Source organism: Larimichthys crocea, chromosome XIII (assembly GCF_000972845.2).
Source record: "Larimichthys crocea isolate SSNF chromosome XIII, L_crocea_2.0, whole genome shotgun sequence".
Classification (NCBI taxonomy): domain Eukaryota; kingdom Metazoa; phylum Chordata; class Actinopteri; family Sciaenidae; genus Larimichthys; species Larimichthys crocea.
Genome location: NC_040023.1, coordinates 11,869,815 through 11,897,406, shown reverse-complemented (window position 1 = coordinate 11,897,406; position 27,592 = coordinate 11,869,815). Strand labels below are relative to the sequence as shown.

At 46.8% G+C, this 27,592-nt stretch overlaps 1 protein-coding gene across 3 annotated transcripts in view; it reads right to left on the bottom strand.

The window, feature by feature from the left end:
• Positions 1-19,118, bottom strand: part of LOC104930577 (glutamate receptor ionotropic, kainate 5) — a 119,036-nt gene extending 99,918 nt beyond the window's left edge. For 2 of the 3 annotated variants that reach the window (XM_027286591.1, XM_027286594.1), the window contains exons 1-2: positions 18,563-19,118; positions 6,566-7,935 (exon numbers count right to left, since the gene is read on the bottom strand). The gene's annotated coding sequence lies outside the window, so the exon portion shown is untranslated. The remainder of the gene's footprint in view (positions 1-6,565; positions 7,936-18,562) is intronic. The other variant, XM_027286592.1, reaches the window with a different exon arrangement.
• Between the last annotated feature and the right edge of the window lie 8,474 nt (positions 19,119-27,592).

Below are 27,592 nucleotides of genomic sequence, written 5' to 3'. Positions count from 1 at the left end.
AGGAAGTCACAGACTGTCCAAAACCTGGACGTAGTCTCCGCGACGTCCCCGCAGACTGTCCAAAACCTGGACGTAGTCTCCGCGACGTCCCCGCAGACTGTCTAAAACCTGGACGTAGTCTCCGTGACGTCCCCGCAGACTGTCTAAAACCTGGACGTAGTCTCCGTGACGCTGTGAAGTTGGACATTTGAACATGGAGACTCATTTCTGGAGCCAGCCTCAAGTGGACGACATGAGGAACTGCAGATTGTGGCTTCACTTCACGGACACGGAGTTGCTGCTCGTGTCTTCAAACTAAAAATTATTTTACCAAAACGTTTAAAGGTGAGAGAAGTACGGCAGCCTGAATGTGCCAATCATGGAAACAGGTGTGGACACAAATGAGGCTCCTCTGGGGCGCGGACACGTGAAATCAGGCCGTAAACAGCTGGATGTGTTTACATGGAACATAATGAGGACAGCTGTGGTGAACAGAGCTTCCTGTTTTAGAAACAGAGCTGCAGATTATTAAATGTTCTTTGAAGCAGATCGTTCTTCACGTGGACGTCGTTCATAACGGATGAAGCGTCTCTTTGAACCGGAGAAACGTAATAAAAGTCTTTAATGTGCTGACATGATTTCCTCTTCTAACGATGTTATTACATTCAGCAGCCGTTCATTAGGTTAACGGCCTTTATTACATGTTTGACTAATTCAGGAGGATTTTTCATTAGAGCGTTTATTACCTCATCAGATGTTTGGGGCTCTGTGGAGCCTTTCAGCCTCTTTTAGCGCCTTGTTTCTGAGCAGGAACAGATCACGGTGATTCCTTAACGAGAAGAGAGACGGCGGTCATCAGAGAGCCTCTCTGTGATTGGCTCGTCCGGGACGAAGGTCTCAGGAGCGTCTGCACGTGAGCCCGGCGTCGCGGCGCTCATGTTCTCTAATCAGAAAAGCTACGAGTGTGTCAGGTGTGCACAAGCTGCAGGTGTTCAGCTTCTCCGCAAATTCATCCTGACAACACACACACACACACACACACACACACACACACACACACACACACACACACACACACACACACACTACAAACTTCAGCGGGTAGATCTGCTGCTCTGACCCTGAACCTCCACCCAACATCCATCCTCTGCCTGCAGCCCAGCTGGGAGACAACAGGAGTGTGTGTGTGTGTGTGTGTGTGTGTGTGTGTGTGTGTGCGCTTGCTGCAGAGCTTCACTCGCTCTCTCCGTGTGCTGCAGTAAAGCAGCCAGAAACGCTGCGACGCTCCACTGAACAATGTTGACGAAGCAGCTCGGCGACTGTTTGCATCGTTAGTCGGACATGCAGCAGTAAATGGGCAGGTGTGTGTGTGTGTGTGTGTGTGTGTGTGTGTGTGTGTGTACAGACTGTCCACACACTCACTTCAGACTGAATCAAAGTGATTGTTTGAACATTATAGTAACAATAAATCAATTAATGCTTCACACCTACCAAACATCAGCCGAGCGAGCTGATGTTTGGTAGGTGTGAAGCATTAATTGATTTCTGGTTACCGTGGTAACGTCTGATTAATCACTGCTCGTTAGCATCGATCCTTCTCAAACAATTATCTGAAAAAAGTTGGAGAAACTGTTGAAGTTTTCTCGTCTGCTCGAGCTCCTTCAAGGACGACCAATCATTTCTTTTTCTAATCGTCCTGTCGACGTTCAGATTTATTTATTTATTTCATTCATCCTGAAAAGTTTCTCCGGCATGATCCAGCTGCTGATTCGTCGGTCGTCCTGCTCTGATCTGAAGACGCAAGCTCGTGTCTGACATCACAAAGTGTCACGCCGGCTCCTTTTAAGCCTAAAAAACTAGATCTCGTGCTCACGGTCCATTTTAACGAATGATGCTCGTTAAAGGCTGCGGTGGTTCACAGCCGGGTCATGTGATGAATCTGCACAGCGAGCTCTCTGGAGGTGGAATCGATAGAAGCTCCTCAAAGAGTTTCGTGAGAGGTCGGAGCGCTCGTCCTTCAGAGATGTGATGCAGCTACACGTGCTCGCTGACGGATGCCTCCATCACGGCTCGCTGATGGGGTTCCTGTACAGATGGATGTGAGGCGATGGAGGACGGCGTCCGGCAGCCAGCAGGCTGTTTGTTAACGTGAAGGATTCATAGAAAACATCTGAACTATATACACACGACGCTCTGCTGAGTTCATTCTACAGTCACCAAGCGCGTCTCGTGAAAATTCAATCACACGCTGCCTCTCTGCATCAGCACTGACAGACGATGTTACCTCCATTAACGCCCATGATTTATATTTCATATATATATTTTTATTTTGTGCAGAGATGCTAAAGCGTGATCACAGACTGCTCAAATGTTCAAGACACTGCACATCGATACTGTGACTACTGACTGCTGCTGCAGGCTACTGGAGCAGACGTTGGCCAACAAAGAGTACTGTCACCTGAAGGTGCATCTAAGATGACTTCAGTGGCTACTTGATGGAGCCATTCACTGGTGAAGCCGGTCAAGTTGGCCTCAGTAGCCAAGTTGGCTCCAAACACTGGCTAATGATTGATGGCAACTTCTTTCAACCTTCCTCAGAACTTTGATCTAAGAAAGTAGAGTAAGTTTCCACGTAGATGTTCTAGAAACAGAACTCTGAGAGCGACATGTTGGTCAGAACTAGAGTTGCATGATACCCACGGTATACACGGTACCCCGCGGTGCCAAATCATAACCGTCGCTACTATACTAGAAATTTTACACGACGGTACTACCGTGGATTACTATACTACCGGTGCCAGTCTCCGCTACATAGCGGCCGCCTCTGCTCTCCTCCCGGCTTCTCACTGCATGCTACTCCTTTGTAAACAAACCAACATGGAACTGCAACCGAACTACACAGCTGCTGAATGATTGGCTGTTTGCCTGTTACTGGTGACGTCCAGGGATATGATAGGCTGTTTCCACACGCTGGGTCCGCCCGTCTGTTGGCTGATTGGCTGTTCGTGTGTTTCTGCCGGCAAGTACGAACTCCATGAAGACAGCTCCGCTTCCATAGAAACTCGCTTCAAAACAAACAACAAGCTAAAGTTCTGTCTCGCCCAGACACGAGACAACACACTCACCATGGCAGAAGCACCGGGCCCGAGCAGCGAGTCTGCCGTGGCGTCTTCGTCAGTGGCAACACTAATTTTACTAACTTGTACAAATACATTGCAGTTTATGAAAATAATAATAAAAAAAGGCTACAGTATCACGATAATACCCGGAACCGCGATACTTTGTCTGGTATAGTATCGTGGTTACTCATTTTAGTATCGTGACAACTCTAATCAGAACAGTTCCAGATCCCGTCTCTGATCGTCTTTTTAAACGTTGTCTATCTTCATGTGCACGTATCTGTTTCTGTGTGTCTGTCTCGTTATTGTTGCATATGAAGTTAATCAGACTGCACAGGAAGTTTGTTGTCAGTCTTCTGGTCCAGAAACGTTGCTGGTTTCCCAACAGGCCCAGTACAGGACAATAAGAAGTAGTATGGGCTGCTGTAGTCCGTGTGGAACATCAGGTTCCACCTTTAATATTCAGATTATGAAACCTGCATATATAACTTGACAGGCTGCACTAAACACAGTTTAGAGTGAACATAAATAAAGATGTGTGTGTATAAATGCCAGGTCGGCTCCAGTGAAATCCAAACCCAATAACCCGGTAAAGGATGTTTCCTTTCTCTGGAAGCAGATGAATAAAAATCAGAACACACGATGACAAAACTCTGTTCAAGCCTTTGGAGCAGTAAACTGCTGCAGTTCATCACTGAGCGCTTCACGGCATCGTGCTGCCCGGCAGGTTTATATGAGCCCGGATGCAGAACTCAAAGCTCGTCAGAACCGAGACGATCCATGGAGCCGACCTTTGGAAAACATGAAATCAAAACGTCATTTTAACATCGTCACGGAAACAAACCGGTTTGGTTCAAGGTTACTTTGTCCTCCGTCAGCTGAAGCTTCTTTGACACCACGAGAAAACAGACTTTTATTCTTTATAAGTGAGACATCACGTAAGAAATAACCAGAGGTTTGACACAATGTTGGACTGACTGTCTTTGTTTGACCAGGCCGAGACTTCCTCTGCTTCTCTGCTCATTTAAGCCTCAGTGCAGAGAGATGACAGAGAACAGAGGACTGTGGATTCAGCTGGACTTGACAGAAAATAAATAACCTGAACTTCAAGTTTCAGACTCGTGTCTGCTCTGTGACCCCGAGAAGGTTCTGGGTTCAAACTCTCGAGCAGACACATGCAGGTTAACTGGTGACTCTATTCTGTTCATAAATCTGACATAGCGGACCTTTAAGTGTCAGTTTGGATCAGTACACAGACTCAGGGTTTGAGGCTCGGAGATGAACTCATCTTGTTTGTCTTGTTTATCGTTCGTTCGGCTTCTGCAGTGGAAATAACGAGAAGAACGAAGACGAGCGGCGTCGGCTCGCCCTCACTGTGGATCTGAACGAAGCTTCAGACCTTTAATTCTTCCCTCGCTGTGATTTCTCTTTCCAGGCTGATTTCCAGGTGAGCTCTGCTCGGAGCCATTACAGCTAAATAGAGGTGATTTTCCTTCATCGCGCTCGAGCAGGATATCAATACGGCTTCCTCAATTATCGGCGCGGCGCAGGGTGCAGCGCAGACAGTGACGGAGGAGCTTTGACCCGCCTGAAGCTTCCATCCACCTGTGGAGGCTCCATAATGGTTATCTTCCTCCACCGTTACTTACTGCAGGTAATAGTTTCCCCAGACAGGAGCTGATTGTGGCGTCTAATAGAGTCCGGATGGATGTGGCAAGTTCAAAGGCGGAGTGGATGGTGATGGTGTTTAAGAGCTGAAGGATGAAGACGTCCTCGCTTCACCCACATCCACAACGTCCTCGCTTCACCCACATCCACAACGTCCTCGCTTCACCCACATCCACAACGTCCCTGCAGAGTCTGGAAGTGTGGACGATGAGTCAGCAGGAAACAGGTGACGTGACGACTGATGCATGATGGGAGACGGCGGCGGGTCTTTGCTGATGATGATCACGTCAGAAGCGTTCAAAATACGTTGTGGAACTGTTTCGTGCTAACTTTGTTTGACATGTGATACATCACACGGTCACATGTTGCAACACGTCACAGTCTGACATCCTGTCTCTGATTGGCCTGAACGTGTTGACTACACCTGCTCTACACGAAGTACACAGAGTACTACAGAGTACTACATGGATGTATCACAGGTGTTTATCACGGTTTTCACATTTCCTGTACACAGGAAGTCACACCCTTCAAAATAAAATGCTGTCACACCGGTGCCTTGATCACCATCACGTCTCTAAACGTTCACAAACAGGCTGCGTTCACAAAACACGTCTCAGCTCGGCCCCATTATTTCAAATCAGCATTCACAGTCCGTCACTGAGCCACACACACACACACACACACACACACACACACAGACACACACACACACACTGATCCAGCTGAATAAAGCCTCATTGATTCTCTCCTCCTACGCAGGAACATTACTTCCAAACATCGTACGATTATCAGACATGAAAACACCAAAGATCGACCCAACGCCCACCATGACGCACTCAGCACGTGCTGAAGGGAGGAGGAGCAGGAAGAGGAAGAAGAGGAGCAGGAGGAGGAGCAGAAGGAAGAGGAAGAGGAGGAGGAGGAGGAGCAGGAGGAGGAGCAGGAGGAGGAGCAGGAAGAGGAAGAGGAGGAGGAGCAGGAGGAGGAGCAGGAGGAGGAGCAGGAGGACAGGTTTAGGATGCAGGAGCAGTATTAGATGGAAACTTTGGCGTTTTTCATTTGACTGATGCAGTTTCTGTTTCAGTCAGCGGTGCCCAAACTGCGGCCTGCGGCCCCATACAGGACCGTTTGTGACCTGATGCCGTTTTTAATTAAAGCTGATTTAAAATCTGTGTTTGTAATAATTACAGAATCCATGAATCCAGCCTGGGAACCCGAGCCGCTCTCAGAAACAGTGTCGAGTGTTTCGTCTCCTCGTTCACTCCCAGGTCACTCGACCAGCTAACACAAGACAGACCCGAGACAGACCTTACCCGAGACAGACCTTACCCGAGACAAACTTTACCTGAGACAAACTTTACCCGAGACAAACTTTACCCGAGACAGACTTTACCTGAGACAGACTTTACCTGAGACAGACTTTACCTGTCCGTAAACGGAGACACTGAGAAGCTGCTTCATGAAACACAATGACTGTGACTGTGACGGCAGCGTGACGCCATGACCTGCGTTCACGCCGCAGTCAGCGCTCAACACTGACGTCCAATCAAGGCGGAGAGGAGACCACACCTGCTCCACCTGCTATCCCACAATGCCTTGTGCTTTGATTCAGGTGGAGGAACGCCACAAACACTCTGTGTCCACCAGGTGCATCAATCAACAGACTGCAGGAGGAATAAAGGAGGACAGACAGAGACAGAGAGGAGAGGAGACGACTGGGAGATAAGAGAGAGAGGAGGAGGTGGAGGAGGAGGAGGTGGAGGAGGTGGAGGAGGCCCGGAGGCTGATGGAGTACTCACAGAATGAAGATGACGACACCAGGAGCCGATATCAAAAGATTCCTCCGGATGATGGAAGCCAGTTTAATCTCAGCGGGTCCAGGACAGACGGACGGAGGAGTGTACGATCCACAGGAGGAGGCGCTGGTGAAGCTCCAGGGTGGAGACGACTTTTAAAAAAGAGGAGGTGAGCTCGAGGGTGTCTGTCTCCGTCTCAGTCTCAGTCCCTCTCCCTTTATCTCACGCTTGATACGAGGCTGCAGGGACACACAGAGAGGTCATGTCCACCACGGGAGGAGGAGGAGGAGAGTCTGGAAGGAGGACTGAAACCGAGGAAAGAGAAGAGGAGGAAACCTGTGTGACCTCGGACACGAGTCAAAGGAGGAGGAGGAGGAGGAGGAGGAGAAGGAGGCCGCTTCCTCCTGGAAAAAGACCTAAGATCTTGTTTGTGGATGAGACGAAGGAGAAGACACTCAGACGGGTGGAGATCACGGTGTGTGTCGATTAAGGCCGATAATCAAATTCTCTTAATTGGCCTGATGGTGGCGACCAGCCAAGAGCTGGAGCGCCTGTCAGTCAAGACTCGGGGCACCTACAGTCGACCCTACCTGCTGACTCCCATCTCGCCATGTCCACCATACGCCCCGCCCTCTGCTCCTCCCTCCTATCGATTACCCAGAATGACTGACGGGATGCTCTTCTGCCCCCGCCTCCTTCACCCCCTCGCCGTCTCTGTGTTTGGATCTAATCTCTGCGGCTCGTCCTGCGTCTAATCCCCGTCCAGATCTGCTGCTGCTAATTGGTTTCAGGTGTCCCTGGCGGCGGCGGTGGCGGGAAGGGGAGAGAGAGAGAGAGAGAGGGAGGGAGGAGGGAGGGAGGAGGGAGGAGGGGAGGGCGGTGATGGAAGATTTCACGCCGCCGTCGCCATTAATTAAAAAGATGATTACTCAGAATGCGAAGATTAAAGATGAAAATAGGAAGCGGCGCGGATGATAATAACCCGGTAACGCTTTATAAGTCCTCGCTCAGTGTGTGTGTGTGTGTGTGTGTGTGTGTGTGTGTGTGTGTGCTTGTTAAAAACAGGATGTTGTGCAGGTCGGCGGCGGCTACATGACAGAGCGTGCGGCGCGTCACCTCCTGCGAGTCGACATCTTCAGACAAACAAAGACTCCTGTTTCTGTCTCTGTCCGTTTGTTTACATCCACGTCCCACAATCCTTTGCTCCGCCCTCAGTGCAGCAGCCGGGGACCGCTCAGTCTTTGAGCGGATGCGGTTGCCATGGCACCTCTGAGGAAGACATGTTGATTGGCCAGGGAGCTGTTTGTGAGGGTGGGGTCACACCTGTGGCATGCTGGGAAATGAACGCCACGCTGAGGCGGATCTGACGAGACCTGCAAGAGACGAGAAGACAGAGGACAGATTTTAGTCTGGACTCCAAGTTAGCTCGTATGAATGCAACATTAACAGAGACGTAGTCTCTGTGACGTCCCCGCAGACTGTCTAAAACCTGGACGTAGTCTCCGAGACGTCCCCGCAGACTGTCTAAAACCTTCTTGTTGCTGTTCACCTGAGTCACACTCAAAAATAAAAAGCTGACTTCTAGAGAAAGACAAAACACAGCAGTGAGACAGATAATTCTGTTACACAGTCCCGTTAAAGATGAACAACAAAGAGGATTAAGTTCAGACCTACACAACAAAAGTCAAATTAAGTCGACAGGCGCAGACATGACGGAGGCCGATGAAAACAAACAGGAAGCAGACATGAAGGGAAACGTTGGAGGAGGAACACGGATCAAAAAGGATGTTCAAGCGAAGAGAGTGGGAGGAAAAGATTCAAGGAAACAAACTGATCTGTGCGAGCTGCTACTTTAAAAATCTGGGTCATAGACGTCGACTCCAAGAACTGCATGGACTGACTCAGAGGCTCCCGAGAGGACCGGCCGGTCCATCATCCCTCGAGGGCCTCGAGGTTCGAACACAACCCCTCACAACCTCATGGAGCCGGAGACAGATCCGTCTCAGCAGCCTCATTTTCAAGACGTGCTAAGACCAAATTCACGAGCAGGAACACACGGCGCCTTGTCTGGTTCACTGCTTTGTAATCTTTCAATCCTAAACTCTGGAAATGACCTCGGTGGCGTCAACACGCTCCTGTTAGAGATCACCATGGTTATCCAGAAACACAGAACACCTTCTGACGTCTTTATGGGGTTTAACTTTAAAGACTGTACGGCAGCTCAGAGACAAATGTGTCACATATAAAAGTGTCAGGTTCAGACCAGAGACAGACCGGTGTGGAGAGGCGGTTTATTAAACAGTCCGGGGTCAGTACACGAAAAGACTCAGCTCAGGCAGAGGTCCAAAGACACGAGGTCCAAAGAACGGGCGAGGGTCACAGGTAAAGGTACAGAACACCAGGCAAAGACCAGGCAAAGACGGGTCAAGGAACAAACTGGGTCAAAACACGAGGAAACTAATTACAAGGAAAAATGCCTGAAAGCTGCTCACAACCTAACAGAGACACACCGGGAGGCAGGTATATATACACACCTGAGGGGGAGGAGCTAACAAGGCACAGGTGAAAACAATAGACAATCACACAGACACCTAGAATGAACACAGACAGGAAGTGAGGGAAACAGAGATTTAAAAAACAGACGTGATTATGAGTGACAAACACGCCCAGCTGAGAAACCACAGTATGAATAATTACAGTCCAGCTCTCTGCAAACATGCAGCCGTGACACTGTTTGAAACGATTACTGCCATTTAATGTGAAACTGAAAATACCCGGCACTAGAATCATCATTAATACCCAACAAAGACGTTTTCCGTCTCCATCACAGCGAGCTGTTTCACTGCTGCACAGTCACTGATTGCATAACATCACCTAGCGTGTGCACTGCTGCAAATGTCAGACGGAGAGCTGCTCTGCAGAACGTGGCCTGGAGACACACCGGCATCCAAAACCGGGTCTGCGAAGACCTCGTCTGGACTTATGAGGACATTCATAGTGAATTATAACACACTCGTGGACACGTAATGTCTTTATATGAACTATAACAAGTCATAAAACAGGTGTGACTTGAGATACACACCTGGAGTTGTGATGGTCTATGTAATATCAGCTGACGTCTAGTTAACTAGTCAAGAGCATCTCAAAGACACTTACAGTTTATGACTGTTTGTGTACATGTTGTACACTGTAAACTAACTGGCAGCTGTTGACAAGTAACTTACTGTCATTTTCTACAAAACGTTGTTGTTACCATCCTGAGAAGTTGGGAAGTTGCTTGAGCTGATCTGTTTTTGTAACAGGGTCATCAACCAGCAAAACTGATTCACTGGACAGGACCCACAGCCGAGACAAATCCCCCACTGACTCCACCAGAGCCCGGCTCAGGGAAGGGAAACCAGTGTTGAACTTGGCCACCTCACCTCAGATATCAACAGCACACATCAGAATACTGGAGAAAAGTCTCTTTCATCCCCACTGCAACACTATGTAAGGACGCCCAACAATCCAGCCACAGAAGGCTTAAACTAGAGGCCCACTTCAACGCTTCAGACAAATTGGAGATTTCCACCTCCAATCTTCATTGGAGCCACACGATGAGGGGACAAAGAAACGAACGAGCCAATCTCTCCAAAGAGGAGGAACAATCCTTGAAGGACCTGACAACGTTATCATCGTGATCAAACCAGCTGACAGAGGTTCAGTCGTGGTAATCATGGATAGAAAAGACAAGGAAAGATGTCCAGGAGGCCTCCCGACAATTACATGACACGTCAAACCAATCTACCCAGAAACAAAGAAGATTAATCACATCATTGAACAAATGGTTGAGGCTAAATATCTGTTCAAATCCCAGGACATCTACCTGAACGGTTAAGCGCCTCCCAGACATTACCCAAAACTCACGGGTCCGAGCTCATGGACAGTCCCATCGGATCCCCCCAGGTCGCCCAATAGTCTCGAATCACGGAAGCTATGTCAAAGAGGTGAAGTCATTAACACAGACTGCCTACTCCTTTCAGTGGATGTGGAAAGCCTCGACACCAACACAGACACAGAGGAAACAAGGCGATCCAGAACATTTTTGACACATTTTGGACAAATACATCCGACTTCTGCGCTCACACCAAGCTACACATGAACCCTGTCATTGTTTTTACTTCTTTGGTTCACTGGTTACTGTATTTTCTACAGTACACTGTCCTGCAGCGTGTGGCGCTCTGTAAATATAAGTGAAGTGTGAAGACTGCATCATGATATTTCCCCTGAACATACGGATTTTGTTACCTGAGGTGAATCAACACGTTGAATCTAACGGAGGTAAAACACGCCGACTGTTGCAACACGTCACAGTAAATGTCAGCACGCCTACAGAGTGTGAATGCAAACAGCAGCAGTCTAAACTCAACTTAAACCTCGTGTTGATGTGTTTGCTGCTCTGAGGGTTGGAGCCTCTGCATCGTGTTTATGTGATGCCAAACGTAACGAGCAGCTCTCTGCAGTGTTTCAGTCCAAGGTCGTGATGCCAACATCGTTTCGGGGTACCGTAACACTGTCACGGTTACATAACGCCATCAGAACACAGCGGGCGCTGCAGCGCCGCCTTGTTAGGGGGGCAGGCGGTGCTGGAGCTTCTGTTCGGTTCCACATGGAGAACAGCAGACAGCAGGGAACTTTGAACACATTACACACTAATCCCACTGTGGGGACGTGCACCATATGTCACAGGTCAGAGACCAACAGTCCTCCTCAGCTCCTGATCACGCCGTCCTCCAGAGACTCCATGCTTTCAAAGTAAAGGCCTACTTTTGATTCCAGCCTGACCACATAATCTGTTTTATTCACCACAGAACGTTTACTATGCTGTAATCCTGAACTTTGCATGAAGTCACAGTTTACAGCCAAACGTTCGACCTCTGTGCTCACACCAAACGTAAAGACGGAGAGGAAACTCGACGAGAAGCTGCAGCTGGTTTTAAACACGCAGCTAAATTTGATATGTGTCAAGATACAGAGACCACAACGCTACGAAGACATTCAAACAAGCTGAGATCTGTCAGAAACTAGCCGCGCTTCATCCGGGTGAGTCGCAAATTTTAACTGAATTAAAAAAATATCCTCGATCGATTTGTGAATATTAGGAGTTCACGAGATAAACAGTAGGTGGCGCCAATTCTCCGGTCAGGAAACCAGAAGAGGAGATCACAGCAAGATGAAGCTCAAGTTTTGTTGTTTTTTAATTTTCCATGAAACTTTTCTAACTTGAATGCATCGAAATACGTCGAGGAAAAGTGCAAAAAAAAAAAAAACTGCAGTTCCTCTAACGTCCACCTGAGGCTGGCTCCAGCAGTGAGTCAGTCTCCATAAGTCCCCATGTCCAAATGTCCAACTTCACAGCAGAAATAAACATGTTTACAGCCTGGTACAAAAAACAGTTTTGGTCTCTGTAGCTAATTTCCCCGTTCATGACAACTGTACTGAGGGTGAATTTATATACAACTCACCTGTTCACATTATATTAAGGCTTAAAGTTATGCAGGATTAAGAGCGGGGGCGCTTTGATTGACAGTGACTTGATCTGTTTCAGGGTTATTTCTGATGTTTTTACCTCGTTTTGTTCACTGGTTGCACCTTTACAACATATCTTAACAGTATTTATTGTTATCCGTTCCTGCTGATCATATTTAAACTGTGTGGCAATAAACATGACGTGAACAAACTATGTCAAACCTCTGCTGCTCTCTGTTTGTTGGCGTCTTTAAGCGAGATGTTTAAAGCCTCTTTAACGTCGACCTGTGCTGCAGATGAATGCAGACTCTTCACAGCTGTCGAGGGTCCACTTCATCCTGCAAAGTCTTTCAGCGTTTTCAGGGTGACGGAGTGCGGCGGTCCAAACACTCGTGGTGAAGGTTGGTTTAGTCCGAACACTCGTCTGTACGAGGAGCAGGGACGGGCGGGGTGTAGATTTTACAACGTGTTGTTGAACTGTCAGTCGGCTGAATGTTAAGAGCATAAACAGTGAATGATAAAAACTGAAACACGTCGTGTTCTTTGGGGAAATGATTTCATGTTCTGAACTTTGTTATTTGAGCTATGCCTTTGTTTTTCAAGGACTGTGCTTTTATTTTGAAAGCGATTATTTAATTGAATATATAATAATCAATATTTGACGGATCAATGATGAACATTATGATTAATGAATAAACTTAATAAGCTTTTGTTTTCTCTTGATAACGAATCTGTACATTAGTTATTGGTGAGCAGAGAACGCCGTTGATGGTGACGTCATCGAGTCCTCCACCATGGAGCATCCATCCAGATGTAACACGACAAACAAATAGACATGAAATATTTAGATTTAATGTTTTTTTATTCCATTCTTTGTAAACAATACCTTTATCAGACCACCCACCTGTCAGTCAAAGCGTCCCCGCTCTTAACCCTGCATAACTTTAAGCCTTAATATAATGTGAACAGGTGAGTTGTATATAAATTCACCCTCAGTACAGTTGTCATGAACGGGGAAATTAGCTACAGAGACCAAAACTGTTTTTTGTACCAGGCTGTAAACATGTTTATTTCTGCTGTGAAGTTGGACATTTGGACATGGGGACTTATGGAGACTGACTCACTTCTGGAGCCAGCCTCAGGTGGACGTTAGAGGAACTGCAGGTTCTGTTTCACTTCACAGACACTTTAAATAATCAAGAGATGATCAGTGATGGTGTAAACGAATATTCCAGTCTGTGTACAGAATCCAAACTTTAGTGCAAACTAACTTTTAATGTGAAATTATTCAAATGTGAAACATCATTAAAACACTTCCTGTGTGATTCTTCTCACCTGCGCTCGTCTTGTTTAAAAATGATCGTCTCTGATTCAAGAAGAAACGTTTGACTCTTTGAACATCTATTACTCTTCTGTAATTTCACTCCATCCATCCAACGGAGACAGCCTCCAATTAAAAACCAACATTTTATCTCACACCGAGCTGCCAATCATGTCTCAGTCACGTCGTTAGAGGCCGCCCACGCGAGCTTTAATTACGACATAAAAGAGCGAGGCCTGACATCTCTCTCTCTCTCTCCACCTGACATAAACGGCGTCGGCAGCCATATCCGCCGTGCGAATGGCTTTTCAAACGGCGCTGATGGTGTTTCTAACTGATGTCATCTGCCATCAAAGACATGATGAACAGCCCGTCCTCCGTACGAGAGGACGCGCTGAGGGCTGATATATGGCTGCTGGCATCATGTAGGTTCAGAAACTCAAGTCACACGGAGACAAAAGAGGACGCAGGAGACGCCGCTGACGGAGATCTGAGCTCCTGATATCATCTGACACCATGTGTGGAGAATTTACAGCCCATCAGTCAACGGCATGACGTGGAGGTGCTTTGAAATCGTCTGGCTGTCACCTTCGTGTTGCGTCTGTTTGTGGACATTTGTGTCTCTTTGTGGACATTTGTGTCTCTTTGTGGACGTTTTGTGTCTCTTTGTGCACATTTGTGTCTCTTTGTGGTGGTTTAGTGTCTCTGTGGTGGTTTTGTGTCTCTTTGTGGCTGTTTGTGTCTCTTTGCGTTGTCTTGTGTCTCTTTGCGTTGTTTTGCGTCTCTTTGCGTTGTCTTGCGTCTCTTTGTGTTGTTTTGTGTCTCTTTGCGTTGTTTTGCGTCTCTTTGTGTTGTTTTGCATCTCTTTGTGGCTGTTTTGTGTCTCTTTGTGGCTGTTTGTGTCTCTTTGCGTTGTTTTGCGTCTCTTTGCGTTGTCTTGCGTCTCTTTGCGTTGTTTTGCATCTCTTTGCGTTGTCTTGCGTCTCTTTGCGTTGTTTTGTGTCTCTTTGCGTTGTTTTGCGTCTCTTTGCGTTGTTTTGCGTCTCTTTGCATTGTTTTGCGTCTCTTTGTGTTGTTTTGTGTCTCTTTGTGTTGTTTTGCGTCTCTTTGCGTTGTTTTGCGTCTCTTTCTTCCTGATATCGTCTGAGGCCATCTGTGGAGAGTTTACAGCTCCATCAGTCAACACATCCTGAATTTCTTTTAAAGTGTCTTTCTGTCACCTTCCTGGTCCGTTACCTCTCTTGTCTCGCTCGAGGACACACTCGTTATCATTCTCGCTGTCTCTCGGCGTCCCTCTTAGTGTCTCTACTTGTCTCTCCTTTGAGTCTCCTTGGCTCGGGTCATCAGAACATCTTCAGAATCCTCAGTCCTCCCAAACACACTTCATTCGTTTTCATTCCATCCAACATGACAACAAGAAGAAATAAATTCATCATTTCTGAGACTTTTTCCAGTGAACAAGGGCAGCACACGTACAAACGTCTTTCATATCATGTGTGCTTGTTATCTGAGCAGTGAGCAGCATTCAAAGTCAGGAAATACCTCCAGGAGCTCCACAGTCTGCAACTATTTCTCCTCTTGCTGCTTTGACTGCTACATACTTGTGGTGTCCTCCAAGTTTGCAGACAGTGTAACATCGGTAAATGACTTGAAGAGACCAGAGTCTCGAGTCGATATGAGACATATACGAACACGTTCCGTCTCCGATCTCAGCCGGAAGACGTTTGAATCATTACATCTCCTGTAAGAGACTCGAATGACCCCGAACACAATCGATCGTTTTAATCATGAACCTTGATCTACGTGAACGTACATGAGGGATAATCGATCGTCTTCTCAGAGCTCGTCGCCGCTTGTCTCTACTGCTGAGGTGAAAAGACATCCAGATGTTTCTGTCGTACAGGCGGTCAGGTCAGTGTGTGTGTGTGTGTGTGTGTGTGTGTGTGTGTGTGTGTGTGTGTGCAGGTTGCAGCAAACTAAATATTTTGTGAATTCTTGCCCGTCAGTTTCGCGTCTCTTTGAGTTCATTTTGTGTCTGCAGGCGTCTTTGCGACACATTAAACGTTGCACATGTACACACTGTACACTCACCAGCTTGTGTAGGCAGAAATACACACGATCACTGCCAGACACACAAACGTACACACACACACACTTACACACACCTGGAGCCTCTCATCCTCACATCACAAACGTGGCCTCCATCAGGCGGCGCTGTCAGCTGCAGTGACAGCAGCAGGCTAACGCTCCTCTGGGATCCAGCTTGCATACATTGAAGCCGTGCACGCTCGCTGCAGCTCGCTCTGATCACGCTGATTCTCAGAACGCCGCGCTCCGTCTCATTCACTCACAGCACAGACAGGAAACGCCGTCACAAAGGTCAGACTCACGGCGCTTCGACGTCCTGACTGAGCGGCAGCTTCTGCAAACGCCGAGCGTGAGCGGCTAACAAGTTCGTCCGTCCTTGAGAAGTCATCGACTCCGTCCTGGAGTTTTTCCTCTAAGTGCCTGTAAACATCTGTCCATGACGAGGGTCAGAGCCTGAGAGAGTCTCACATACACAATCACAGTAAAGAAGATCCTCGACGGGAGCGAGGCGGGGTCCAGCTTTGATGTAGCACTTAGAGACACATGGTGATGGACACACACCCAAAGGATCATGGGTAAGGAAAGAAAGAAAACAAGCAGTTTACAGGAAACATTTCCGATAAATAAACTGAGACGCTGCTGCTGCACGAGGACGACGGCTGGCGAGTAAAAAGAAGAAATCCACTCCACACTGAGCTCGGCTACACGTCCTCCAACACGGCACGCTGCTAAACTCTTTATAAGCCAGATGATCCATATTTAGATTTGAACTCGCTTTGAGATTATCCAGTGCTCTTATTTTGAAATTTTAACTTATTTGTAGTTATTGTAGCTTTTATACAGAGACACATTGACAGATTCAGACTGGAAACAAGAACTTCTTGTCTCATTTGATCCACCAGTGTTGTCTCTTTGTGGTCGTTTGCCATCTCTTTGCAGTCGTTTTGCGTCTCTTTGTGATCGTTTGCCGTCTCTTTGTGGTCGTTTTGCGTCTCTTTGTGATCGTTTGCCGTCTCTTTGTGGTCGTTTTGCGTCTCTTTGTGGACGTTTTGCGTCTCTTTGTGGTCGTTTTGCGTCTCTTTGCGTTGTTTTGCGTCTCTTTGCTGTCGTTTTGCGTTTCTTTACGTTGTTTTGCATCTCTTTGTGGTCGTTTGGCGTCTCTTTGTGGTCGTTTTGCATCTCTTTGTGGTCGTTTGGCGTCTCTTTGTGGTCGTTTTGCGTCTCTTTGTGGTCATTTTGTGTCTCTTTGCGGTTGTTTTGTGTCTCTTTGTGGTCGTTTGGCGTCTCTTTGTGGTCGTTTTGCGTCTCTTTGTGGACGTTTTGCGTCTCTTTGTGGTCATTTCGCGTCTCTTTGTGGACGTTTGGTGTCTCTTTGCGGTCGTTTTGCGTTTCTTTACGTTGTTTTGCATCTCTTTGTGGTCGTTTTGCTGTCTCTTTGTGATCGTTTGCTGTCTCTTTGTAGTCGTTTGGCGTCTCTTTGTGGTCGTTTGGTGTCTCTTTGTGGTCGTTTGGCGTCTCTTTGCGGTCGTTTTGCGTTTCTTTACGTTGTTTTGCGTTTCTTTACGTTGTTTTGCATCTCTTTGTGGACGTTTGGCGTCTCTTTGGACGTTTGGCGTCTCTTTGCAGTTGTTTTGTGTCTCTTTGTGATCATTTTGCGTCTCTTTGTGGACGTTCGGTGTCTCTCTGCGTTGTTTTGTGTGTCTTTGTGGTCGTTTTTGCGTCTCTTTGGACGTTTGGCGTCTCTTTCTCTCTGATATCGTCTGAGGCCATCTGTGGAGAGTTTACAGCTCCATCAGTCAACACATCCTGAATTTCTTTTAAAGCGTCTTTCTGTCTCTCATCTCGCTCGAGGACACACTTGTTATCAGAGAACAAAAACTACAAACATGAGAAGAAACACACAAGAAGATCTGAGTCGTCTTCATGGACAGAGATTAAAGCTTCCTGCCTGGATGAAGCAAAACACGAGAAAAGAGTCCAAAAGAAAAAAATGGCAGCTCTCCTACAATCATTTCCTAAAAATACACAGCTCTGCTGCTGAAGGAGACGAGTTATTAGACAGAACACTGTTTCATCACGTCTCATGTTCTCATCGCCTTCGTTCACACCTGTGGCGTCCGGCAGCCTGTTGGACGCCGACATGAAGCTCTGATGCTCACGTCGCTCATCTGGAGCCGACGGCGTGAAGAAGAACGAACACGAGCTGACGAGCCTCGTTAACAACCGGACCACAAACAATTAATAAACGTTTCAGCTGCAAACGAGACCGCACGGGACGTTTAAGGATGTGTGAGCACTTTTCATCGCATGAATAATTTATCATGCGTATGAGTCAACTTCCCGCCTGGTTTCTGTACGTGTGTGTGTGTGTGTGTGTGTGTGTACGTGTGTGTGTGCTCAGCTGTTAACACCGAGCTAACTGTAGCATGACCGATGTTTATCAGGCTGTTTTAGAGTTGAAAGGTGACGATGACGATGATGGTATGGATGTCATTGGATGTGCAGGCCGCGTATGTGTGTGTGCGTATGTGTGTGTGCGTGTGTGTGTGAGGGGTTGATGAGGCAGCGGAGTGATGGATGAAGAGAGGGATGGAGGGATTATCGGAGTTCAACCTCTCGACTGCCGATTTCATGTCAAGCCCGATGCCACCTCCTCTCAGCTTCAGGAGTCTCGATGACTTCCAGTCTACGACGTGCCAGCTGTGTGTGTGTGTGTGTGTGTGTGTGTGTGTGTGTTTTGGCTGCTTGACTGATGCTGCAAATGAATGATGGTTGCAGAAAAGATCAGTCGAAGGAGGAACAAGAAGAAAAGCAAAGAAAGGTTGAGTGATGGGGGAAAGAAGGCGTCTGATGGATGTTGGTCCGAAAACGACGGCAGAGGAGGTGTGATGGATGGATGGATGGGAGGAGAACGAGCATGGAGGCACGGAGGAGGAGAAGAAGCGAAGATGAGGAGGTGAAGAGGGAGAAAGATAAAAAAGCAACAGAGCAGGAAAAGAGCAACAACCCCCCCTAAAGCACCTCCATCACCTCCTCCTCCTCCAGCAGCAGCAGCAGCAGCATTCCCTCCAACACACACTCACCCATCTGCTTCTCGTCTCCGTGGGCGAGCCAGCGGACGCCGGTCGTGGTGCCGGCACAGTTACGGTAAGGAAAAAAGAGAGAGAGCAGCAGAGTGGTAGTCCATCGACCGACAGAGCGAATAGAGCGTCTGCACCGGAGGAGAGAGAGAGAGAAAAAGGTGCAACAGACAAACAGCAGCGAACTCCTCGTGATCGCAGATCCCAGCTTTACTCCACATCCACCTGACACCGACACTCGCCCAGCTGCCGCAATGACACCGACGGCCGTGAGGAGAGGAACACAGGGACCTCCAACACCACCTCCTCCTCCACCACCTCCTCCTCTCTGCTTCTTCTGTCTTTACCTCCTGCTGCTGTTCGTCCTCCTTATCCGAGCGCTCGCTGTCACGCAGACAGAGATCAGGATGGAAGGAGTAAATCTCTCTTCTTTTATCTCCTGTTAGTTTCCCTCCTCCTCTCTCCTCTCTCCTCTCTCCGTGTCCTTCAGTGTCGGACTGGCTGCTGTTCGCGGCGCAGAGGCTGGACTGCATTCAGCTCCCCCTCTCCTCCTCTCTCTCCTCCTCTCTCTCTCTCCATCCCCCCTCCCACCTCTCCCAGCTGATGAATGCATCTCCACACCTCCTCAGCTCCCCCTCTCCTCCTCCTCCTCCTCTCTCTGTCAGTCTCTCAGCATGTTTTTAACGCTTAAACAAGACTAAAGTGCAACACACACCAGCTGCGTCACGTCAACTGACAACCATCAATTAACACCTGCAACACACACACACACACACGTCATAAAGACGAAGAAGAAGTCGGTTGCTCAGTGGTTAAATTGCTGCTTTTCTGCAGAGTTGACACCAACTGAGACGTTACAGAGACAATCAGACACGTGACGTAACGTCAGGTACGTAAATTAACGTATGTATTTCAGGTGCTTCTGGTTGTAAATGAGCAAACTGACAAGTTACAGAGATCATTTATTCAAAAATAAATCAGTTCAGGTACGTTCGTCGCCCTGAACTAACTCCAATAAGTAACATTCCCAGTGCCGGCGCTGGGAATGTTACTTACCTGAGTTAATTCAGGTACGTAACATAACATACCTCAGGTACGAAATATAACTAGGTATGAATAGGTTATGGCAGGTTAAGTCTGGTATGTAACCTAACCTATGTAGGCTCAGGTACATAACATAACTTATGTCAGGTATGTAAATAACTTGTATTACGTATTTAAGTTACGTGATATATGTAAATGAAGTCAGGTGCAAGTGTAACCTAATGTGATGTATTCAGAGAAAGTCAGACACGTAACGTAAGTCACATTAGATACGTCACATTTAGTTACGTTAAGCCTTGTTTTTAATGAATGACTGAGTTTATACAGAGACACATTCAGATTCAGACTGGAAACAAGAACTTCTCGTCTCATTTGATCCACCAGTGTTGTCTCTTTGTGGACGTTTGGCGTCTCTTTGTGGTTGTTTTGTGTCTTTTTGTGGACATTTGGCGTCTCTTTGCGGTTGTTTTGTGTCTTTTTGTGGACGTTTTGCGTCTCTGTGGACGTTTGGCGTCTCTTTGCGTTGTTTTGCGTCTCTTTGTGGACGTTCGGCGTCTCTTTGTGGACGTTTTGTGTCTCTTTGTGGACGTTTGGCGTCTCTTTGTAAGTGTTTTGTGTCTCTTTGTGGACGTTTGGCGTCTCTTTGGACATTTGGCGTCTCTTTGTGGTCGTTTGTACGTAACATAACGTACATCAGGTACGAAATATAACTAGGTATGAATAGGTTATGGCAGGTTAAGTCTGGTATGTAACCTAACCTATGTAAGCTCAGGTACATTACCTAACTTATGTCAGGTATGTAAATAACTTGTATTACGTATTTAAGTTACGTGATATATGTAAATGAAGTCAGGTGCAAGTGTAACCTAATGTAATGTATTCAGAGCAAGTCAGACACGTAACGTAAGTTACATTAGATACGTTAAGCCTTGTTTTTAATGAATGACTGAGCGTTAACAAACCATCAGTTAAAGGCAGACGAGCTTCAACAACATCAGGTATGTAAGGTTACTGACGTCAGGTATGAAATGTAACGTATTTATGTCAGGTACGGTGAGTACGTAACATACTTCAGCTCTTGTTTTTAATGATAGACCAAAGTGTAACACACGGCACCATAAAACAACAGCAGGGTCATAACGTAACTATGTCACGTACACGTTATATTCAAGTTATGTCAGGTGTGTAACTTACTTACGTAATGTGTATCTAAGTTATGAAGTGGAGTTTAACGTATGTGATGAATTTACATCAGATACATAACTTAGATTTGTGATGTAACTTTCCTAACATAGGTACGTTTGTTTTTATACGAGAGAAAATCATTGAAGGCGTTTAACTAATCTGACAAACATAGTTTACAGTGGTCCCTCGTTTATCGCGGGGGATACGTTCTCAAATGAACCCGCAATAAACGAAATCCGCGAAGTAAGTTTTACAATTATTATACATGTTTTAAGGCCGTAAAACCCCTAACCACACACTTTATATACCTTTTTACTCGCATTTTGTACAGTACCCCCTTAAACAGGACGCAGAACACATGTGCGGTTCTCCCTTAGCCAGTTTAGGACGCAGAACACAATGCACGTTCATACTGTACAGTACGCTGTGAAAAAAAAGCATGCAAAATTACACTAAAAAGAATCTGCGAAACAGCGAGTCCGCGAAAAGTGAACCGCGATATAGCGAGGGACAACTGTACATTATTTTTCTCTGTTTGTATCCTGATATATTGAAGCTATACACAGACATGCAAGAAGTAAATAGACCTTTAATTTGAAGGTGTCCTCACACCTCCTGTCTGTAATATAATCACCACAGATACACTGACTTCAAATCACAGACAAAAACTGACATTTAAGTATTCCCACCACACACATGCATGTATGAGTCACTGCATAAAATCTCCATCCTAATCCACTTTTTCTATTTCTGAGAAGCAGAGTCTGGTTTTCTTAAAGCGGGATCTTTTCCTCCCCGTCTGCCTCGAGGGCAGAAAACTTCCCGAGCTGATGCACGGAGATCTCGACTGACAACAGCTTCGAGTTTCTCCTTCAGGGCGATGAAACCTCGTTTGAAGTCACAGAACTACAAATGACCAAAAACCCAACCTGACATCGTGCTGGGTTCTTAAAAAATAACAGTTTTACTGATAATCTAATATTTAAATTGTTAGCAGACTTTAACAAACACCATTTCCCAGAAGCCCCAGACCGCCACGGGCTACAGCTGGAGAACGCTCTTCTTCTCCGACTGCACACGAGCATCTGCCGGAGACGTTTCTTTCTTTGCAGGCTACGTTTACACATTGAGAAATGAATATTTCCCTCCCTCCGTTTTCCAAAATAACATCGTGCACAAAGCATCATTTTCAAAAAAGTTTTCGTTTACATCATAAATACGCCATCGAGCGGCATCATAACTACGCCAAGCCTGAGGGCGGCTTCAAAATTATCCCACCAGACAGCAGTCCGCCCGGGTCGGACCCTAAACCGGCGACGTTGGCGGTGACGGCGACTGGGTCCTAGAATAGGTGGGAGACGTGGCAAGACCTCCGAGCCCTCATTCGTCTCTGGTCATCGACATGATGCAAACACATGAAAAGTGTTTGCACCAGAAGAAATGCGACTGCTACTCTGAACGCTTCCATGATCGTCGTCATTGTAAAAGGTAAACACTGGTCGTATTGGGGCGCATCAACTGCCGAAAACTCTGGTTATCTCAATTTACACGCAAACGCAAAACTGTAGTTTTCCAGAATCTCCACTCTAGCCGGAGTTTTTAGAAAGATTCGTTTTCAGAAAGATTCGTTTTCAGAGGCGAGTTCACTGTTTGCGTGTAAGGCTACATTTACACAGAGCCGGGTATGTTGAGAAACAAATATTTCCCTCCCTCCGTTTTCCAAAATAACATCGTGCACATAGCATAGCGCCATCGAGCGCCGTCATAACTACGCCAAGCCTGTGGGTGGCAGTGTAGGAAGAAGGAGAATCCTCTGCAAGCCAATCAGAATAACGCTTCCATGAGCATCGTCATAGCAAAACGTAAACATTGGTTGCACTTCTGGCGCATCAGCTGCCTAAAACTCTGTTTATCTCAGTTTACACGCAAACGCAAAACGTACGTAGTTTTCCAGAATCTCCAATCTAGCCGGAGTTTTTAGACAGATTCATTTTCAGAGGCGAATTCACCGTTTGCGTGTAAAAGATACAATCGAAGGCAAATACCCGTGTACATGTAAACGGGGCCTCTGAGGTAACGTGGACGTTGATCGAGTTTTTCAGCTTGTTTCATGCAGTGACATCAGAATAGCTGATGGTGTCAGACGTTTACTGACGTAGCGTCTACGTAAAGGAAAACTGATCGAACAGCCAGAGTCTGATGGAGGTCAACCAACGGACATCTGAGAACTTTCCAAATTAGAGCGGTGAGGAAGATTTCTATAAAGATATTTCTGGATGTGTAAGAAGCTAAAAAAAAGTCAGAAGACATTTTAACGTGTCACCTGACCGATCAAACAAACCAGAACCGGATCCTTCCGGTACCAAGAACTGGATCCCTCGTCTACAGGTTGTAAGCAGATCTGCTGATCATGCCACATGTTAATGAAGCTAGTTTGCGGCTCAGAGCACCTCGAGCTGACAGGAAACAGCACAGAGAATCGGCTGGATTTTCAAAATAAAACAGAAGAGAAACAAGTGAAGTATGTATGTTTCCAATGTAGAAGCATGTTTAGAAGAACATGAACCAGGAAAATGAGAAACGCTCTGAACGCTCCCGGTGGTTTGAAGTCGGAACAGAACGGACGTGACGGAGACGTGACGGAGACGTGTCCGGTGGAGTTTCGGGGTGAAGGTTACACACATTAGGAGCTGGTTCACGAGGTGAGCAGGAGGTGGCGTCAGAAAACCAGAAGAAGAAACAGGAAACAGGAAGTGAATCTGTGTTTAGCCATGAGAGCCATGAGGAAACAGCCACAGCATCACACACTCTGTGTGTGTGTGTGTGTGTGTATGTGTGTGTGTGCGCCTCTCTCACTGTGTGTGTGTGTGTGTGTGTGTGTGTGTGTGTGTGTGTGTGTGTGTGAGAGTGTGTGTGTGTGCCTCTCTCACTGTGTGTGTGTGTGTGTGTGTGTGTGTGTGCGCCTCTCTCACTGTGTGTTAATGTCCCCTCGCTCGCCCACAGTAACCCCCCTTCTCTCTCTCTCCGTCCTCATCTGTCTCTGCCAGCTTCCTCTGTCTAAACAGAGAGGACACACACACACACACACACACACACACACATCCTATACCAGCAAAATCAGTAGTGCAGAAATAATCTATCAAACCTCATGGTTACACACACACACACACACACACACACACACACATGAATGTAGCGTTTGTCCTGATGGTTTCACCGTTAACGTTTCACGTTATTACCCCGTAAACACACAGCGTGCAGATCGGCTGCGTACTCCGCCGTCCGCCAACTCACACATAATCCGTTTGTGATGCTCAGGTGCGTCTCCACCGACCACAGAGCGTCACGAGAACGCACGAGATCTCGTGACTTCACACATAATCGCGTGATATTGTTGTCTGTAGTCTCTCTGACTCCTGCGATGACATTCCACGCCGCATCTTTTTTCTGGTGTCCTTATAAAAAGGATGTGAGGAGTCATCAATGATTACACCTGAAAACCCCTCACCTGTTGACTTCAGGTCGGCCCCGCCCATTATGACGTGTTCTTGTCATGAAACTCGATTCGCGGTGAACACGGGAGTATTTTATTTTGAAAATAAACCGGGGTTTTATTTTGTATTTTGTAGCTGATTGTCTGCTCTGTGCTGAATTTATGCTCCGTGAACAATAGAAGCTCTGTGTGTGTTGCGGAGAGCTGCCGGACGCCGCAGTCGATCCGGAGCCGTGACGCAGCGGGGACGGAGACTGTGCGAGCTGACACACTGACTAACATGAAACGTATCGACTCTCTGATATAAATCTGCATGCAGTGTGTTTTCGGGGTTACAGATGCTACATACGGTCTTTGTCACTTTGTTGTCATGGTAACAATAATAAACGTTCGGATCAGGAAGAAGTTGCGTGCTCTAAAGATGTTACGCAACTTAAGTAAAAGATATTTGACCCGGTGACGCCGTCTGAATTAAGAACATGTTTGACCCGTAACCCGTCACAAACCTCACGGAGATGAACGACTCTCTCTGACCAATCACACCTGGATGTTTGAGCGCTGAACACACCTGCACGATGCTCTGCCTTCATCGCTCATCTTCTTCGTCACCTGGAGATGAATCCTCAGACGTTTCCTCATCGTATGAAACGAGAACATGGCTGCTCAGATTAAAGAGACTAAAGCTCAGTGAGACTTCAGCAACGACCATGACTGAAAACCTGCAGTCAGCTGATCACCACCAACACCTGTGTGTACAGCAGGTGAGAGAAGAGGCTGATCCGGGATCAGGAGGAGAGGAAGGAGAGGAGAGGAGGAGAACGTGATGGGAGGTGACACCCAAGTTCAGCAAAGAACCGTCAGGCTGCAAATGAACAGGAACAAATTGAGAGGGACCGTTTGTAAAATGGGATCAGCACAGTCCGGAGGTGACGACGACGAGTTCAGGACGGATCAGGATCCATTTAGTCTGAAACTCAGTCAGTGATTCATTCGTACGTCTGTTCTCACACTGTAACTTTGAGAAGTACGTAACGCTTTACGGCACTAAGTCACACAGCAGCAACTATTTCACTGATTCTGGTGAAACTGGATCATATTTTATGGAGGAAATGTTTTCTGGTTTTCCCTCTGATGTCCTCCGGCTGCTCCGCCTCAACTCTCTGTGATTTACAGAGTTTATGATGGACAGTGAAGTAAACTGCTGACAGCTGTAGCTGCTGTTAGCTCATGTTAGCTCAGTCTGTTAGCTGCTGTTAGCTCATGTTAGCTCAGTCTGTTAGCTGCTGTTAGCTCCATTTGCTTCTATGGACATAATGGCAGAGGAGAAGAGGGCAAAGAGGACGTTGACGGAGGAAGCTATAAATAATGTAATGCATCAGTTGCAGCTTGTAATAACTGATTGAATAATTAATTGGTTTGTAACTTGTGTAACATGCAGTGTTGTGTAATCTCAGTGTTTCCTGCAGCGCAGACAGAACGACCTCTGTTTCAGTCTGTTTTCATTTTAAATCCTCACTTTGCACAAACTCGATCAAACGGCTTCACAAACTTTTCCTGTGCGGCGCGTCGTCCCGCGACACTTCAGGTTATTTTGTTTGCTTCTGTTTGCCACCGAGCCGCCGTCAGCGCCACGCGGAATAAACGACCTTCAGACATCAGACTGATTTACTGCACACGGGGCGTCAAACACTTCAACACAGAAAAATACTTTATACGTTTAATGAAAACTTTAAACAGAAAAACCTCAGTTTGTCACTTTCTCACAGTAACTTTGTTCTGCAGAGATCTGACTCCACCTGAACTGAACTGGGTTCAAAGATTCTGAGGTCTGAAGCAAAGTGTGTTTGGTGAGACGGGATGCAAACTAAGGAGAGGCTGGATCTGCTGGAGGGACGATGATCCAGATCAGAACATCTGGATGAACCAATCAGAGGAGGTCCAAGATGGACAAGAGTCCAGCAGAGAGGGGAACAGAAACGTAAAGAGATGTTTGATCTAAATACCTTCATGGTCCACTCCATGAACCTCGACCTCCATGAGATGTTTGTCAGGTCACTGTAAGCTGGAATAAATGCTGCTCTTCATGTTGTCCCTGTTTTGGGTTTCTTGTGTCTGTCGTGTCTGTTCTGTCTTCTTCTTCTTCTGTCTGTCTGTCTGTCTCTGTCTGTTCTCTGTCTGTCTCTCTCTCTCTCTCGTCTGTCTCGTCTGTCTGTCTCTCTCTCTCTGTCTCGTCTGTCTGTCGTCTCTCTCTGTCTGTCTCTCTTCTGTCTCTCTCTCTGTCTGCTCTGTCTGTCTGTCTGTCTCTCTCTGTCTCTCGTCTCTGTCTTTCTGTCTGTCTCTCTCTCTGTCTGTCTGTCTCTCTCTGTCTGTCTGTTCTCTGCTCTGTCTGTCTTCTTCTTTTTTGTTTTTCTGTCTGTCTGTCTCTCTGTCGTCTGTCTCTCTCTCTGTCTGCTCTTGTCTGTCTGTCTGTCTGTCTGTCTGTTGCTCTCTCTCCGTCTTCCCTCTTTGTCTGTTCTCTTGTCTGTCTGTCTGTCTGTCTCCCTCTGTCTGTCTCTCTCTCTCTCTCTCTCTCCTCTCCGTCTCTGTCTCTGTCTCTCTCTTGTCTGCTCTGTCTTGTCTGTCTGTCTCCCTTGTCTGTCTCTCTTTCTCTCTCTCTCTCTGTCTTGTCTCTGTCTCTCTCGTCTGTCTGTCTCTCTTCTGTCTCTCTCTCTCTGTCTCTGTCTCTCTCTCCGTCTGCAGGGGTCGAGTGATGATCAGATGTTTTTCCCAATATCCTCTCTGATTCTGTCAGTGTGACGTTAAGCGGCCACAGAGGCTACCATTACTATGCTCAAGCTAATATATATTAGTTAGCCAAAATGCTATCATTAGCATCTTACATCATTAAAGTTTTGTCTTCTTGTTACTATCTATTATTTTATTCATTTATTGACAGATGATATAAATGAGTTTTTCTGTCTAAAGTTTTCATTAAAAAACTATAAAGTATTTTTCTGTGTTGAAGTGTTCCCGTGTGCAGTAATCAGTCTGATGTTGAAGGTCGTTTATCCGCGTGGCGCTGACGGCGGCTCGTGGGGACGGAGGAAAACAAATAACCTGAGTGTCGCGGGACGACGCGGCCGCACAGGAAAAGTTTGTGAAGCCGTTTGATCGACTTGTGCAAATGAGGATTTAAAATGAAAGACAGGATGAACAGAGGTCGTTCTTGTCTGCGGCAGGAAACACTGGATTACACAACACTGCGTGTTACACATTACAAAACCAATTTAATTATTCAATCAGTTATTACAAGCTGCAAACTGCTGCATTAT